The sequence below is a fragment of the Leptonychotes weddellii genome, chromosome 3 (assembly GCF_054177405.1).
Source record: "Leptonychotes weddellii isolate Sample4059 chromosome 3, ASM5417740v2, whole genome shotgun sequence".
Classification (NCBI taxonomy): Eukaryota; Metazoa; Chordata; class Mammalia; order Carnivora; family Phocidae; genus Leptonychotes; species Leptonychotes weddellii.
In genome coordinates this window covers 88,889,883-88,906,659 of record NC_138371.1, presented here as the reverse complement: position 1 = coordinate 88,906,659, position 16,777 = coordinate 88,889,883, and the positions used below count along the sequence as shown (strand labels likewise).

Here is a 16,777-nt window from a genome sequence, read left to right as displayed (position 1 = left end):
CTCATGGTAAGTTGGTTGGTGGCCCATCTGGTATTTCATGTGCTATCTATCCTTGGAGAGCATAGGTTTTGGAGAGCATGACTTCCTGCTGGGGCAGGTTTGGGATCAGCAGCATTGTTTCAGCAGTTGAACAATTACGGATGTTTGCAGGTGAAGATAATAGTTACAACAATAAAATTCCCTCAAAAATCTGCTAAGCTTCTTGTCTATTTATTTTCCTGCAGTCAGTCACTCTGTGTGCAAGATCTTATCTTGACCTAACCTTTATGCCTAAGACTTAAGTCTACATGTTGGCAAACTTGTCCTGTCAGAAGGCTAAATAGTAAATATTTTGGATTTAGTGGGCCCAAAGGCAAAAATCAAGAGTATCATGTAGGTAATTACATGATAAGAAAGAAAACAAATGTCCACATTTTTTCTCACCTTTTTTATGGTGGGGGTGGGTGGCAGGTCAGATTTGCCTGACAGATTGCAGTTTGCCAACCACTGCTCTAGTCTGTTATTCCTGGCTTCCGTGCTGCATACCCTTGCATTCCTCCTCACAGTGGCTGCCTTGAAGTCACGGAGATCAGTAGGCTTTAGAGCAAAGGTAACACCCTATCTGATCTTTGTCGCTATTATTATATTACATTGTTTATGGTGATGCAGAGAACTCTTAACAGAAGATGTTGAGAAAGGCCTGCAGCCATAAGCTGTATCCTGGTAAAGCTACTGTTTCAGAGGCTCTACTAACCTCTTCAGTCTGCAAGATAAATGTCCTTGGTATTTTCAGCCCTGCTGGGTCCCCAATATTACTGCAGTCTCAGTTGACTTAGATTGCAGGATGCAGGTAGAATCCTATTTTAGCAAAGCCAGACTCCCTTCCACCAACGCCTACAGGCTGTTAACCCAAGCCAGACACTCTTAGGGCAAGAGTGTCAAGAAAGAGCCAACACACCCCACACTGTAAAATCTTCCCAGCAGTTCCCTAATACCTTGGACTCAGTCTGCCCCTGCTCTGCCTCCCAGTGAACTCAGAGAAGAGTTTTTAGTAAATGTTTTACCACCACATAGCAAAGCTCACCAGTTTGTTAGCCTGTAATCGGTGTATCCTCACCCACTACCTGACCCCTTCAACTAATCCTATGCCACATGCTTAGGGTCTATTATTTGCAGCCTCCCATTTCAGGAACCAAATTCCATCTTGTAGTTTTGGCTTTGATCTTATGGTCCAGGATTACAGCATCAGCTTCCAGGGCGCAGGATGGAGGAAGAGATCAAATCAAAAGGGGAAAAGGGCATGTGCCAGATGTCTTTAAAAGAACACTCTTAGAAGCTGCTAAATGATGCTTTTGCTTGCATACCATTGGCCAGAGGTAGAGACACAGTCATATCTAACAATCAGAGGATCTAGGAAGTACAACCTCCATCCCAGGGAGCCATGTCTCTCCAAAGAATGGAGCTTTATCACTTTGGAAGTGAGAACAGTAACTAAGGGCTGATGGGCGGTGTCTGCCATAGAGAGGTGCTGGTATAAAACCCATTTTGAAGATGAGGATATTAAGGCTTAACAAGGTGAAGCTAAGTGCTACTTGAGAATAAGTGGTAAAAACCAAAATTCAAACCAGGCAGTCTGACTCAGGAGTCTCATGTTCTTAACAAAGGGTCAACCAGCTTCTATGTAGGGATCCACAGTTTGGAGGTGCCTGTCCAATGTGCATATAAATAGATTCTGGTAAAGGAAACAGCTGTGTGTTTCCTCTCCAGTGACATTTGGAATCATGACATGTCTTAGCAAAATTAGGAGAGTACGTTTGAGAAAATAAAGGGGAAAAAAGGAAGCGATGGTCCATCAACAGATGAATGAGTACCCAAAATGTGAAATATGATTTGGTCATCAAAGGGATGAAGTACTAATGTCTGCTACAACATGAATGAACACTGAAAACACTGAGCTTAAGTAAAAGAAGCCAGTCACAAAGGATCGCAGATTATATGACTCCATTTATGTGAAACGCACAAAATAGGCAAATCCACAGAGATAGTAAACTAGTGGTTTCCAGAGGCTGGGGAAGTGGGGGATGGAAAGTGACAGGTACAGGTACAGCATTCCTCTTTGGGGTGATGAAAATGTTCTAAAATGGACTGTGGTGATGGTTGCGCAACTCTGCGAATATACTAAAAAACCACTGAATTACACACCCTAGATGGATGAGTTGTACAGGATGTGAATTATATCTCAATATAGCCATTGCCAAATACAAAGCTCATGGTAACACTGAGACAGGAAAGTTAACACAGGGCAGTACCTTCATGACACACGAGCATTGCATGTGCTTGCAGAAATAGCTCATGCCGTCCGTCTTGCGGTGACAGAGGCCATGGTAAAGCCACACCCATGTCAGGAATCCCAGATTGTGGTGGCTGCCCTACAGATTAACAAAAGGAAAAGAAAAGAAGGAAGATTTTTTTAAAAGAACGATGACAATCAAGGAGTGTAGAATGAATGAACCTTCTTTTTAAACTGTTAAAATATTTTCATCTTTGTTATAGACTGATGAACCATCCTTGACATGTTTCCTGATTCGTTATAGGGCCACACATTGTGTGCTTGCACTGAAAGCATATGAAAAGGAGAGCTTTCCCTAGCTGTGCTGTCTCATTCTTACAATACAGGTGGTGCCAGAGCTCTCCTCCACTCCATGCCTGCCCCACCAGGCAATCACTTGGGATTCCACTGAGTGTAGCAACAGAGGCCTCAGAGACCCAACTGATCCAACTCCTCTTAGCTTATAGTGATGCAACCAAATGAACCTGGTGTTCAGTGACCTTTCCAAAGTGATGAATCCAGTGGGGGCAGAGTTCCTGACCTCCCAGACCACAATACTTTACGTTATACCATGCTCAGTCCTGAAATAGCAATGAAGAAATGCTGTGGAAATGTTCAAAGGTTAGGAAACATATTTAATGTAAATATTCCCAATGCTTAAACAGAGACAAAAGTATTATTGTGGAACAGGGACAAAAATGGGTGTGTGACTACTCACTCTGGCATCTAAGGAGGGAGAATTCTTGCAAGCCAGCTCAGCTCCTACAGTGTAGAGATTCTGGGAAGGGCAAAAGGGAAAGTGGAGAGAACAGTTGTGTTTACAACTGTCAGGCAATGGTTTTTAGGGACAGGGAAATGAGAGTAGAAGAGAAAGACTTTCAGGGGACAAAGGATATTAAAAGGAGGAACAAGGGGAGAAAAATTATTTTAAAGAGGGTGGCCAGGTATTAAGAACACACTAGCCTCTTTCCCATTTCAATAAGAAATTGAGTAAAGAACTGAAATATTTGTTATAACCCTTTGGCCACCGTATTGCTCCTTCGAACATAACACCCTACCCAAACTGAGCCTCTAGGTATTCTCTAATTTATTCAAGTTATATTGAGAATTAAATTAATCTATCTATCCAAGTCACCTACTCATAATTCAGCAAAAGAGGGCTCTCAGAACCTCTTTTAACACACCATGTTTTGCTCTCCATTATTGCAGTATATGAGCTGACAACTAGTAGTGCATAGTCAGAAAGCAGAGAAGTTCTTACTCATCTTTGTATCCCCAAAGTACCTAACACTGCTTTCACATAGGTGTGAGAACTGTCAACATTTACTAAGTTACAAATGATCTGAACTTTCTGATGATTCTCAGATGTGAAAAAGTAAAAGGATAGCCGTGCCTTGGGCTCTGTAACAGAACGGATAGTTATCCCCCAGGATAGCCCAGGATAACTTGGCTGGTGTTGAGAAGAACAATGCAGGCTCGATCTCCATGAAGTGTGGTCCTAAATTTCAGATTTGGGGATTCATGTTTGGCTTGTAATAGATTCTCCTCTGGAAGAAGAAAAGAAAGCCAGAGAGCAAAGGGTAAGCTCAGAAGACCATTCCAGGAAATGGATCTGAGGCAAAAGCAGCAGGGATAGCTTTTTTTGAGAAGATGGCGAAAACGCATCAGCCCAAACATAAGAAGAGTTCAAAAGATCCCAAGTTATTTAGCTGAAAGACAATTCCGATGCTTTTTCTTATACGCAGCCCATCAGAGTTGAAACAAGTGAACTGGGAGAAGACTTCAGACGATACCGTAAGAGGTATTTCCTTAGAAAACCAAGCTTGCAAATCCAACCAGCTCTCCGTCAGCCAGAGGTTGGCAGTTCGATCTGTGAATCCAGACTAATTCTTCATCTCTTTGAGATCCCTGCTATCTGCTTTTTAACACTTCACCACCTCCCTCAAGCCTGTGAGGGAGCATAAAAAGAAAACTCAAAATAGTTCATCCAGGAATTTGAATTATCAGTGCTTTTTTTTTCTTCCTCTGTCAGTAAAGTGATATTTCTCTCTAGACTACAATTTCTACCATTGACCAAATTTTATGGCCTGTTTCTTTCTCTATCAGTTGGGTTATGCTAGGTGACACTACAGTAACTAACAAGCCCAAAATCTTAAAAGCTCAAAACACAATATTTTATTTCACAGTATATGCAAGTTTTGGCACCTTCCAGTCGCTGTCTTCGGTTTTATAACACCCATCACCCCAACTTGTATGATCACCCCAATTTGTATGATCACCACGAAGAAGAGAGAACATGGAAAGCCATACCAGTTCTTTCTTTCTTTTTTTTTTAATTTTCTGGTATTCTTTTATTTGTTTGTTTGGAGTACAAGGATTATTTTTCTTTTTTCTTTTTTTAAATTGAGATTTAATTGACATATAACTTTATATTGGTTTCAGGTGTACACCATACTTGTCTTCGATACGTGTATGCATTGTGAAATGATCACCACAGTAAGTCTAGTTAACATCCATCACCATGCATAGTAACACATTGTTTTTTTCTTATGGTGAGAATTTCTCAGATTTATTTTCTTAGCAACTTTCAAATATACGATATGCAACATCATTAATTAGAATTAGAACATACCAGTTCTTAAGCATTTCCACCCAGAAGGGACCTACACCTCTCCCACTCACATCTCATTGACCAAAAAGATCACATGGAATATCCATCCTCAGAGGCTGGAATACAAAGTTATAGTTTCCCAAGAGTATTAATATTTTAACTAGGCTCAAATTAAGACCTAATGTACTAAAAATTGGAAAGGCAGTAAAAAGATCTTGACATTCCACAGTCACTTCCATATGTAATTCAAAATAAAATGGAGTTTTTTGGGACACATGGGTGGCTCAGTGGGTTAAGCGTCTGCCTTCAGCTCAGGTCATGACCTCAGGGTCCTAGGATCCGGCTCTTTGTTCAGCAGGGAGCCTGCTTCTCCCTCTCCCTCTGCCTCTCCCTCTGCTTGTGCTCACTCACACTTTCTCTCTCTCTCTGTCAAATAAATAAATAAAATCTTTAAAAAAATAAATAAAATGTATTTTTTGAAATGTTTATATGTATGGTATAATTAAAACAAATTCCTTACAGATTTCAAGAACCTGGATCTTTCTATCAAAACAAGATTTTTCTCCTTTTTCACTTTTTAACTAATCCACCATTGATTTTTAAGATAAGAAGTATTAAAGTTAATGCCTAATTATGGAATTTCAGAAATCAAGATAAGAATGGGGGCACACAGATGGTGGGGGAGCAGAACACTTCCCTGGGGTCCAGAAACCATCTCAAGCCCATTTCTCCTGCCAGTCAGCAGGCCACCACCCGGGTAACCAGATTTCATGGCAGCAGGCATTGGCAGGTGCTCCCTTATCCTCCCTGTTGGGTTCTCTCACTCCTCCTGCACCACTTTGGACTCATGCTTCTACTCATCCTCTCCAGCTACATCAGGAAATGAAACAATACCCAGTGGAGTTATCAGATGCCTCACATTCAGGTTGCCTCTGAGGTGGGAGAAACCAGTGAGGTCAATCGACTTCCGCGGCCATGGCTGCCAGGCCCCACTGTGTGCAGCCAGCCAGCACCCTGCTACAGATAGACCAAAGGCTACTGAAGCAACTGCCCCCTTCAGGTCAACCACTGCCACCCCCTCGTAGCCATGGTTTGCAGAGGGCCAACTGGGAAAGAGGCAGGGGGAGAGAAATCGAGGGGGCAGGTGTGCAAACCTGGGCGAAAGAGCAGATGTCAGGCCACCATGAAATAGAAACCCAATTCTACACACCTTGAGCTTCTGCAGAAGCCCGTTGGGCCACCTCCAAGCAGTCTGGAGAGGTGAAGAGCAACGACCTTGACATCCTTTGCTACTCTTGACTCCAGGCTAGCTATCTAACTTCTCTGAGGATCTGTTACCTTGTCTGTAAAATGAGGATGATAAAAGTAGCTTCCTCAATGGGCTGTTTTGGGGATTAAGTGAATTAAAACACAAAGTACTTGGTCCGATGGTCTGACAGAAATTACTTTTTTTAAGACACTCTCTTTCTAAGCTCTGGTAAACTTGCTCTCACCCTGAAAGGAAAAAAGAACCATTCTCCACCTCCCTTCTCCAACACACCTGACTTGCTCACAGGACAAAGGTTGGTACCATTGTTGAAGTTCCCTCTGCACTTGGAGGAAGCAGTGTGTGATGTTGCATTATCCTACCTTTCTGTTTCAACAAGCACTTATCCCCTCAGCTTGCCCATGAGCTGCCTCTAATGCAGCAGCTAATTGATATGGGCAGTTGATTTTTTTTTTCTTAATTTGGGGCCAGAGGCAATGGCTTCTTTTAAGTAATGGAATCATAGCTCTGATAGTTCTCAGTTAGGAGGAGGTCTGGACTCTGTGAGGAGAGGTTGTGTCTCTTTCCCATTCCAAGCTTCCCCTGGAATGAATCTGCTTGGAGGAAAATATGGCTGCCGTGGTCTCACATTACTGTGCAACCCTTGAGTGCCAGCGCCCATCTGGAGAGAGGAAATCACAGATCCGGCCCTGTCCAAGGCAGTTAGCGAACCCCAAGCCAGCACCCTGAGCTGTAACAAAAAATAATGAGATGAGAAAGAACAGGCAAAAGGATTGTGGCTTTAAGCTACGTGGTCTTAATTTAAAGAGGTGTCCAGCAAGTTCTCTGAACCAATAGAGAGAGTATAGGAGGGTGATGGAAACACAACCCTGACCAGCTTTTGAAGCCAACTGGCAGAGCTGCATCATACCAGAAAAAAATTACTCAGAAGATCTTCCAATTTTGGTTCAAAAATTACATTCCCTTGGTCAACTTTCTAACCTACCTTTGAAGGAAATTTCTCCTCTGAGCCCTGTGCTCAGGATGAGATGAAAATAGAAATAAGGGATTCTACTGAGTACTTTGATCCCCATAGGGCTGGTCCAAATGGCCATGAATGAGCTCCAAAATCTCTGAGTAAAGTTGTCTGTCACTCAAAGTCACAGATGGAAAACTCTGATTCCAAAAACCCCCACGGATGAAACAAAACAGCATATACATTATCTGAGCACCAGGAAGTCAAGGAAATTTTCCTTCTTCACTTCCCAGTGTAGAATCTTTACCTAGACATCTAAACCTCATGGTTTAGAACTTGTCGCATCCTTCATTCCAAAATGCACTGGTTCCATTTGTCCACGAAGTGGTAGTAATACGCTCTTTCCCAAAGGGAACAGCAGCAAGAACGGAAATGTAATTTATTTTTTATTGCTGAGTTGGGCTTTTGCAAATGATTCTTGCAGACGTATCTTTAATAGATTTTTAGACATATTTTATTTGTTGAAAAATTTCCATGCCCTAGCATAATTTCAATTATTCAATGGAAACCAGAGTTTGGGGAATTGTTCCAGCTGCTCATTCAGCCCTTTGAATAAGCTATATTTATCACTTGAATTGATTACTTTGTCCATTTGAAAATTAGCTCAGATGAAGAGGGATTAGGAGAGAATATGTTTCAGATCTCCTTTCCTCCTGCAATCACACAGGGGCTCTTTGCTTCCTTGGAGCAGTTTGGAGCCTGGTCTTCCAGGTCACTGGGCTCCTGACGAAGAGGTGCAGGAGAAGGAGGGCATCACTGAGGGCACTGTGTTCCTAAAGATGCACTCAACAGAGGTTTGTTTATTCACAGTACAAGAAATCTAGAGATGAACAGTCACTGCTCTTGGTTGGGGGGATCAACAATGCCCCTGGTCAACATCTCAGCATGTTTTTTGACCAAAGATGGATGCTACAGGTCAGGTCATCACATTCATCAAGAAGAGTAAAGGGAGAAGAATCCGTTTAGTATGGTCTGTCTCTTTTTATTAGGAAATAAAAACCTGCAGAAGCCTCCAGCTGATGTCCACATACTTCCACTGTCAGCCTTGGTCAAGTCACCATCATATCACCCCACTGCCTTCCAGTTTGTCACCCACCTTCATCCCCTTGACCCACCCTGTCCTTTTTCAATATAGCAAGCAGAGTGAGTGCATTAAAGTAGAAATCAAAAATGGCACTCCTCTGCTCCAAGCCCCAGTAGCTTCCCAACACAATCAAGAGTCAACTCCAAACTTCTCAGAGGGCTTGGAAGGCCCATGTGATCTGGCTATATTGTTTCTGCTCTGATCCCCTCCCTGACTACACAATCCTTGCCCATTACACTTCAGCCACATTGGCTCCCACTATTTTAAGAAGGCCAGGCCTCCCCCTTGCATCCGCTATTCCCTCCACTTGGCATGCTTTTCCCCTCTATCACTATATGACTGGCTCCCTCACCTCCTTCAGGCTTTGTGCACATTTCAACTTTGCAGTGAGACCTTCTCTGTTCATAATTCCAACTTCCCTTCCTCCATTCCTCTCCTTGTTTTGTTTTACTGTTTTTGCAAAGCATTATCTGACATATATACATATTCTTTCTGTCTCCCCCAGTGACCAGAACAGTGTCTGGCACATGTCAGATGGCTATATACTGTCTGTTGAATAATGCATAGCAGCATGCAATCATGAATGGGACAGAACTGTCTTGCATGGCCTCTACTAGCAAGTATTTGGTCCTCTAGTCTCTAGAGCAAGAGCCTATTGGGAGAAAGGGGCTAGGAATGACTTTTGAGTGATCAACAAATAGTGTGTATCATATGGATCTACTTGTGAATGGTTATAGCAAAATTGCTCAAATCAATTTGCTTGTTTCTATTATATGAGGATCCCAAAGGTTGGTTAGAGTATTAGGTGTAAGGGAAGTAGAAAAGAATTAAAACAGGTCCAGAATATTCATAGACACTTTATGTGTTACTCACTTTTTTAAATTCTCCAAACAGCCCTGGAAGAGAGTGAAGTTCAGAGACATCAAGTAATGTGGCCACAGACCTTCAGGTGGGATGGAAAGCTGGGGGTTTTAGTCTCCAGGTTCTTTGTTTTTCCCACTGTACCAGGTGTCTCCTGATGGACACATCGATGCCCTGATTTTTGCATCAGTAGCTGAGAACATGCCTTCTAGAAGCCTAGGGACATCAGCATCCTTACCTGCCACCTTGGCCAATTATGTAGCCTGAAAAGCGTAGGAAACAATAAAAAGACTTTAATCTTAGGCAAATTGTAAGTGTGATTTCAGGAAGTCTGGCAAACCTACCCTGTCCCCAGCCCAAAATATGTCCTACCCACTTCCACGTTGCTGCTCAATATTCCTTTATCCACAGTTAAAGTTTCATGATTTTATTTTTTTTTTAAAGATTTTATTTATTTATTTAACAGAGAGAGACATAGTGAGAGCAGGAACACAAGCAGGGGGAGTGGGAGAGGGAGAAGCAGGCTTCCCGCAGAGCGGGAAGCCCGATGTGGGACTCGATCCCAGGACTCTGGGATCATGACCTGAGCCGAAGGCAGACGCTTAACGACTGAGCCACCCAGGCGCCCAAAGTTTCATGATTTTAAATGCTAACTGAACATGTCTAGTCTCACAAATTTCTCCTGAAATTATTTTGATTTTTTTTTTCTATTTCACAGTTTATTCACCTGTCACAGGCCTTTGTGTGTTGTCCTTCCTAGAGCATAAGTAACTGAGGAAGAAGCCATGTCCTACACACTTACCATAGCATTCTTTCCCATCAGTCAGTATAAATAAGTGCTTGCTGATTGATTATAAAGTTGAACATGCAAATCCCCAGGGGAGTGTATTGTACTGGGATATTCGTGTTTGGGGCAGCGTGTTGTGGAGAAAGCAGAGTGAGTCACACATGTCTCAGTTTCATCCTCGTATCACCCATTACACCTTAGAGAGTTGCCTTTAATCTCCCAGAGCCCTCAGTGTCCACATTTGTAAAATGGGTCTGTAAAGGGCCTATCTTGTCCCTGAGTTAGATTCAGAATTAATGACCCTCAGTTATGGCAGCAGGACATGGCCACTCCAAACCTGCCCCTCAGGGGTGAGATTCCCCACCACAGAAAATAGTGACCCTTCGGTGAAAAGATACCCAAGGCTTAGATCCATCCCAGGCTCAGAACTCATTCAGACCAAGATCACTCAGATAGAAAAGGAAACCAAAATCATCACACCCCCATTCACGCCACTGTCTGACACCCAGCCACCGGCCTGAGAGAAGCTGAGCACCACAGGCCCACAGAGCTCCAGAGTTTCTGCCTGAGCCCCCTTTCTAAACACCATGTCTGCCCTCCCCACCATTTCCAGGGCAGCTGCTCACCTGTCACACTTGTGTCTTGGGGTCAGGTGGCAGATCCAGCTTCCCACACCTCTTCTACACCCTTCCAGACACTACTTGCCACCCTTAGCCTATAGTACAGTTGATTATCCCCTTTCCTGACCCACCCCTCAGGTTCAACAGCAGAGAAGTTTCTCTCCGCCCCACTGTAAAGACCCGCACTATCAAGTGTGGCCTGGGGGCCCTGAAATGTGGCTAGTCCAACTTGAGATGTGCTGTAAGCTCAAAATGCAGACCAGATTTTGATGATGTAGTATGAAAAATAGTAAAATATCAAATATACCTTTATATGGATTATATATTGAAATGAGACTATTTTGGATATATTGGGCTCAGTAAATGTACTGTTAAAATGAATTATACCTGTTTGTTTTACTTTTTTAAAGTGACTCCTAGAAAATTTTAAATTACTTTTGTGGCTCATGTTATATTTCTGTTGTATTGCCCTGGTAAGGACAATTCATCATATTATACTGTCATTATTTGTTTTCTATCTCACCCACTAGACTGGGAGCTCAAGAAGGACACAAAAAGTGCCTTCCAGTGCCCCGAGAGAGGCTCTATCCATGGTTAACCTTCCACAAATGCTTGCTAAATGAATGAAGTTATGACCAGAAACAAGAAACCTGCAACTATTTAATGTTTCTCAAATAATTACAAAATCACTTGGAATTATATGCTATGGATTGCTATTGAATTGCCCACTGATCTCTTTGGTGTGGAGATGACTTACAATACATATGGTTGGTATGTATGCCCAATTATGCCCACAGGTGTAAATGAAATGAATATTCCAAAACAACATTGAACCATTATGCATGCAAACTTGAGCCTATACATTTATCTCATTGTTGAGCTGGGATGGCTACCAATTTATCAATTGTTGGAAGTGACAATTGCCCTTTTTAAAAATTTGGTGGTTTAGTCAGCTGTTCTGTTTATTTCCTTGGGTGAGCCAAGGACCAGTAGCATGAGCATCACCTGGGAGCTTGTTAGAAATGCAGAATATCCAGTTGCATCCCAAGCCTATTGAATCAGAACAAGGTCTCTGGTTAATTGTATGCACTTAAACTTTGAGAAGCCTGAGCTGTGCATTTTTGTTTCTCAACTCTAAGGAAGAGGACCACCTGGGAACTTGGCTATCATTCCCGTCTACTCTTCACACATTTTTTTTTTTCTAAAAATGTGTGTTGAACTTTCACTTTGTGTAAGATACCATCCTAGGCCCTGAGATACGAGGATGAACCAGATACATGACTCTGGGTTCTATGACTCATGTCTCCGGTGACTGAGCCTCACTGTATGTGGGACAGCTGGACACACTGGGTACAGGAGTGCCTGAGAGCTCTGCAGGAGGGGCAGACAGGAGTGTAGGGGGTCAGAAATGGTGCAAAATGGCCCCCTGTCTGGAGCGAATCTACAGACAGATGTTTTATGAATCACGCATGCTGAGGGTGTCCAGAGGAAAGGAAGCAGCCAGTATTGCCCTTCCCTTCAAGAAGAAAACTTTTCCAGAATCCGCCTGTTTCCATGGATACCCAAGAATCTGCCAAGCTGCCTCAGCTCTCTTGTCCCCAGGCTCAAGTTTAAGCGAGCTAAATTCCCCTTTGTCTAGGTCTCTGGGTAGTGTGAGTTTTCTTCCTCTGGGGGAATTAGGGTTTGTCAGTCTCATTGCATGTTCCTGGAGAGCCGAATCAACGCAAACTCTAACTTGGCAGCAGTCCCCAAACACTCTGTGGATGGTGAAGAACAGTGAAGCCTCAGTTCACTCTCACCCAAGTAACCAGAAAATTCAACTACTGGGATCCTTTTCCTCTATTTCTACAACTACAATTGCATTCACTTCATTAGTCAAATTTCTTAAGCACCTATGGAGTTTACTATAAAGAATACAGAGATGGCCCTTCCTAAAACAAGAGAAACTGATGTGAAAACAAGTTATGGCTTAAAAACCTTCCATGTCTCCCATTGCTTCATATATGGAAATTGTTCCACAAGGGCATGGCCTACCAGGCTCTGTCCTGAATGGCCCTGGTTCCTTTCACCGCTCCCTGCTGCTCTCTGCACTCCAGCCCCATACTGGCTGTTCCCACCTCCTTCTCCATCTCCCCATCCTCCTCCCTTTCCCCTCCTCCTTCTCCTCTTCAAGGAGTCAGTGCCCTTATCTGGAATGTTCTTCCCTCCATCCCTCCTAATGCCTAGTAAACTCCTATTCATCCTTCATATTTCAGCTCAAGATCACCTCCTCAAGGAACAGTCCAGATGCCCAACGGACTACATGCCCTGGGTCCCTGCTCTGTGCTCTCAAGCTGTTCTTCCTTACACTTTCTTCATTCATCCCTTAGAGTGAGCATCTCTTTCCTACTGGTACAAACTTTATTCCACAGGCTATGGGAATCTGAAAATTTTCAAGCCAGAGAGAGATAAGATTAAAGTTTGGGGAAGATGAATTCAGCAGCTGAGAGCAGAGTGTATTAAACAAAGGGAGAAATTGCAGGCACAGGAAAGAGACTGGAATGATTATCTTTGAAGTGCCAGGCCTGGGGCTATTTTTAAAATATTATCTTATTTGTTCTTCATCATAGGTTTATGGGGAAGGCATTGATGTCCCCTTTGTTTAGTTGAAAAGACTGAGACCACGAGGGGTTTAATAACTTGCTCCAGGCCACAGAGCTGGTATGCCAGGTCTGCCTGGCATCTATAAGTCTGCCTCCCAGAGAGACTATTGTAAATGTTCCTTTATGGGAAGATATGGAAAGGAAAGAACTGACCTAGCAGAGGTATTGTATTGTGTTGTACATGGGGTCACTGAGTGCAGGAGAGGAACTCATAGAAGATGACTGAAGTTCTCACCTGGCCACTTCCTCCCAGAATTGCTCCAGACACATTTCCTGTGTGTTCCCTTAGCACCCTGTGGATCCCCCATCACGGCATGCTTCATAGGCTTTTACAATTCCCAGTCTTCCCCACCAAGGACATGCCTGTGGGATTCACTGCTAGACTGGCCCCCCAGTAAGGCAGATAGCCTGTAAGCACCTAGCGAAGTCTTGCTAGATGCATATGAGCCAATGAATGAAGGAAGGGCCGCATGACTGGGAGAGTGGGGATGTCAATGACAGAGTTACAGAGAGAAGTGCCTGGTGCAAAATGCCAAGCATAAGCCAGCCAGAGCAGATGGGGCAGCTCTCTGGGGGACACCTGGAGTGTTTGCCTATGCAGACCTTGGTGACTTAATCCCACTAAAGAATGGGACTTTTCTAGGTGCAAGTGAGGTGATCGGATGGGGCAGGGGGGCAGCCACAGAGGAGACTCAGCTCAGTGCATCCAAGGCTAGGTACAAAATCAATAATGCCACAACTGCAAATCTCAGAGAATCCTTAGTGATTTGTTGGTGGGAACAGTTGGCACTTGAAGAACAATTTATGCCACAACTTTGTCAATGCCTTCCCCATAAATCTATGATGAAACTTTAACAACATGAAGAATTGGTTTCCCTTGAGAGTTTGCAAGAATGTTCTACAGAGAGAAAGAATCCACATGTTGGCTCCTCAAATGGCATCTATCTCAAACTTTCTCTATTCCCCATCTAGGGAAGGGTCAAAGAGCCCTGCACACCTGTGATCACCACTTTATTCCCTCTGGAAGTTGTAAAACCTCCTTTTCACACTCTAGGTGAGTCTCAATATCTCCCCCACATCTCTCGGTGCTGGCTCTAGTCAACATCTCCCCTCCTGAAAACACCATGCAGTCACCTCCTTCTAATCTGCTGTTAGTATTTCTCCCCTTCTTGCTCTGCCCTCCACACTATTAACATAAATTTTTCTAAACATTGATCAGAACCAAGACTAGAAATTTCAAATTCTTGAGCTGGCATTCATGAGCCTTCATGCTGTCTGTCACCTCCCTCCCTGGACTTACCTTCCACTGAGTCTCTCTCCATGTTCACGGGCCACAGTCAAGCCAATTTCTAGCTCCTCCTGTTATCCTGTGCTCTGCTTTCCAGCCATATTGTCACTTTCAGCCCATGATGCCTTCTCCCCAAGGACTTTGTCAAAAAAATCCTACTGTCCTTCCAGAATGTTCTCGAATGCCACTTCCTCTCTGAAGCTGATCCCAATCCTCTCAATGAGAATTAGCCAGTCCCTTTATATATTTCCATGGTACTTCTTTTTTATGGTTGATAAAATTTTTCAAAAGATTGCCTCATATTGTATTAAGTTCCATGAAAGTTTATGAAACAGCCCCATTGCATGATGATCTCATTTTGCATGATATGGTTAAGGTACAACACATCAGCACATCAGTGGGTAGTTCTGGTGTTCTTTGCAACCTAAGAATTTCTGTATTTAATGACCCTAATTAAAACTCTCAACATATCAAAGCAATTTTTTAGAAAAACAACAACAATTAGCTTTGGAAATTTTCACAATTTGTTAACTTTGTCAAGCTCAATAAACACTGTTTCTTTCTGCTTACATGTCTTCCAGGGAAAGCTTTGAAATCCTGAAACTTCCCCTCTAGTGAGTGAAATTTAGCATGGGCAAACATTTTCAAACTTTTCTCTTTTTTCTTTCCTCTCCTCTCTCAAGTGAGAAAGAGATTCTATATAGTCTTTAAGGAGAGCCAACTGAAGTATTCATTATCAATTGTCTCCTTTCTCTTGGATAATTCTTAGCTTACAAAAATATGTTCAAATTTTCATGTTTAATTACCTTCTCATAACCTAGTTTCTCCCTCCAGAAATGACACCTGCACAACTTCTCAGAAGGGATTGTTTATATACTCCCTATCTCTAGTTTCTCACTGCCTATTCTCTATTTTTAATTAAATTTATGTTTGTATTACACTAAATATAAAATCATTGTGGAAAATTAGAAAATAAAGATAAACTATGAGAAAATTAAAAGTACTTATGTGGGAAAATGCTAAGCACATGGTAAAAACTATACTTCTCAGCCTCTGTTGCACAAGTGAACACTTACATTCCACTGGGAGTGCGATGTAGTCTCATAGTCTACTCATTAAGGAAATGTGAGTGGTAGTGCTATGTCCTATTTACTGTCATGGGCCACAAACGCCCCTGCACACCCTTCTGTGCTCTTTCTTCTCCCTGGAAGACTGAAAGGAAAGACCAGAGCAACTTGGAAAGCCAGGTTTTTGAAAATGGCAGAGTCAATATTAGTCTTGGTCCTAGAAGGACTTTGTGGAGAGAGATCATCTGCTAACCTTGAAGTCTAGCCCCAGACTACTCCAAGATTAAGAAATAAACCTCCATTAAGTTTGATCCATTAAGAAATTAATTTCAGCATTAAGAAGTACCACTGATGGCAGAACTCCAGCGCTAGGGGAATACTGCACATAGAATTCATGGCTTTGTTACCATGATTCTTTAATCTTTCAAAGTTAATTTTTTTAACTGTCTTTTTTTTTAATTTTTCTTTTTCCCTTTTTCAACCAACATCTTATCAATCCCTTTTAAAAAAAACATTTTTATTTTTCATTTTTAGTCATATTCTATCCCTTCACAGTAGTTACCCTTATTTTTGGTATGTATATAAAAGCTGTTCTCCCTTTAAAATTTTGAGATGCAGTTTCTTCTAACAGATCAAAATATACCCTAAATCTCTAGTGTATGGCTTTGTTCTAGTATCCTGCTTGATCACATTCTCTCCCTTTTTTTTTCTTTTTTTTTAAAATCCTCTTCTTTTTTCAAACTTCTTATCTTAGCAATTCCTTCTATAAAATCTTTTGTAATTTTCATCTTTACAGTCATATTCCATCCCTTCATCGTATTAACCCTTATTTTTGTACATATATAAGTTTTTCTTTCTTTAAAATTTTGGGAGGCAGTTTCTTCTAACAGACCAAAATACGCTCAAAATCTAGTATGTGGCACTGATCTACGCACCAGCCTGATTATATTTGATCATATTCTGGTTTTTTTGTTTTGTTCTGTTTTTGTTTTTATCTTTTTCTTTTTTGTTGTTGTTGTTGTTGTTGTTTTTAATTTTATTATGTTATGTTAGTCACCATACAGTACATCATTAGTTTTTGATGTGGTGATCCACGAGCCATTGTTTTCCTATAACACCCAGTGCTCCATGCAGTACGTGCCCTCCTTAATACCCATCACCAGGCTAACCAATCCCCCCTCCCCCCTCCCCTCTAAAACCCTGTTTGTTTCTCAGGGTCCATAGTCT

At 42.2% G+C, this 16,777-nt stretch overlaps 1 protein-coding gene across 1 annotated transcript in view; it reads right to left on the bottom strand.

Annotated features, from left to right (window-relative positions):
• The window catches only part of LOC115944027 (uncharacterized), an 83,685-nt gene that overhangs the window by 41,821 nt on the left and 25,087 nt on the right, over positions 1 to 16,777 (bottom strand). Inside the window, exon 3 of the mRNA XM_081814579.1 lies at positions 2,289 to 9,409. The gene's annotated coding sequence lies outside the window, so the exon portion shown is untranslated. The remainder of the gene's footprint in view (positions 1 to 2,288; positions 9,410 to 16,777) is intronic.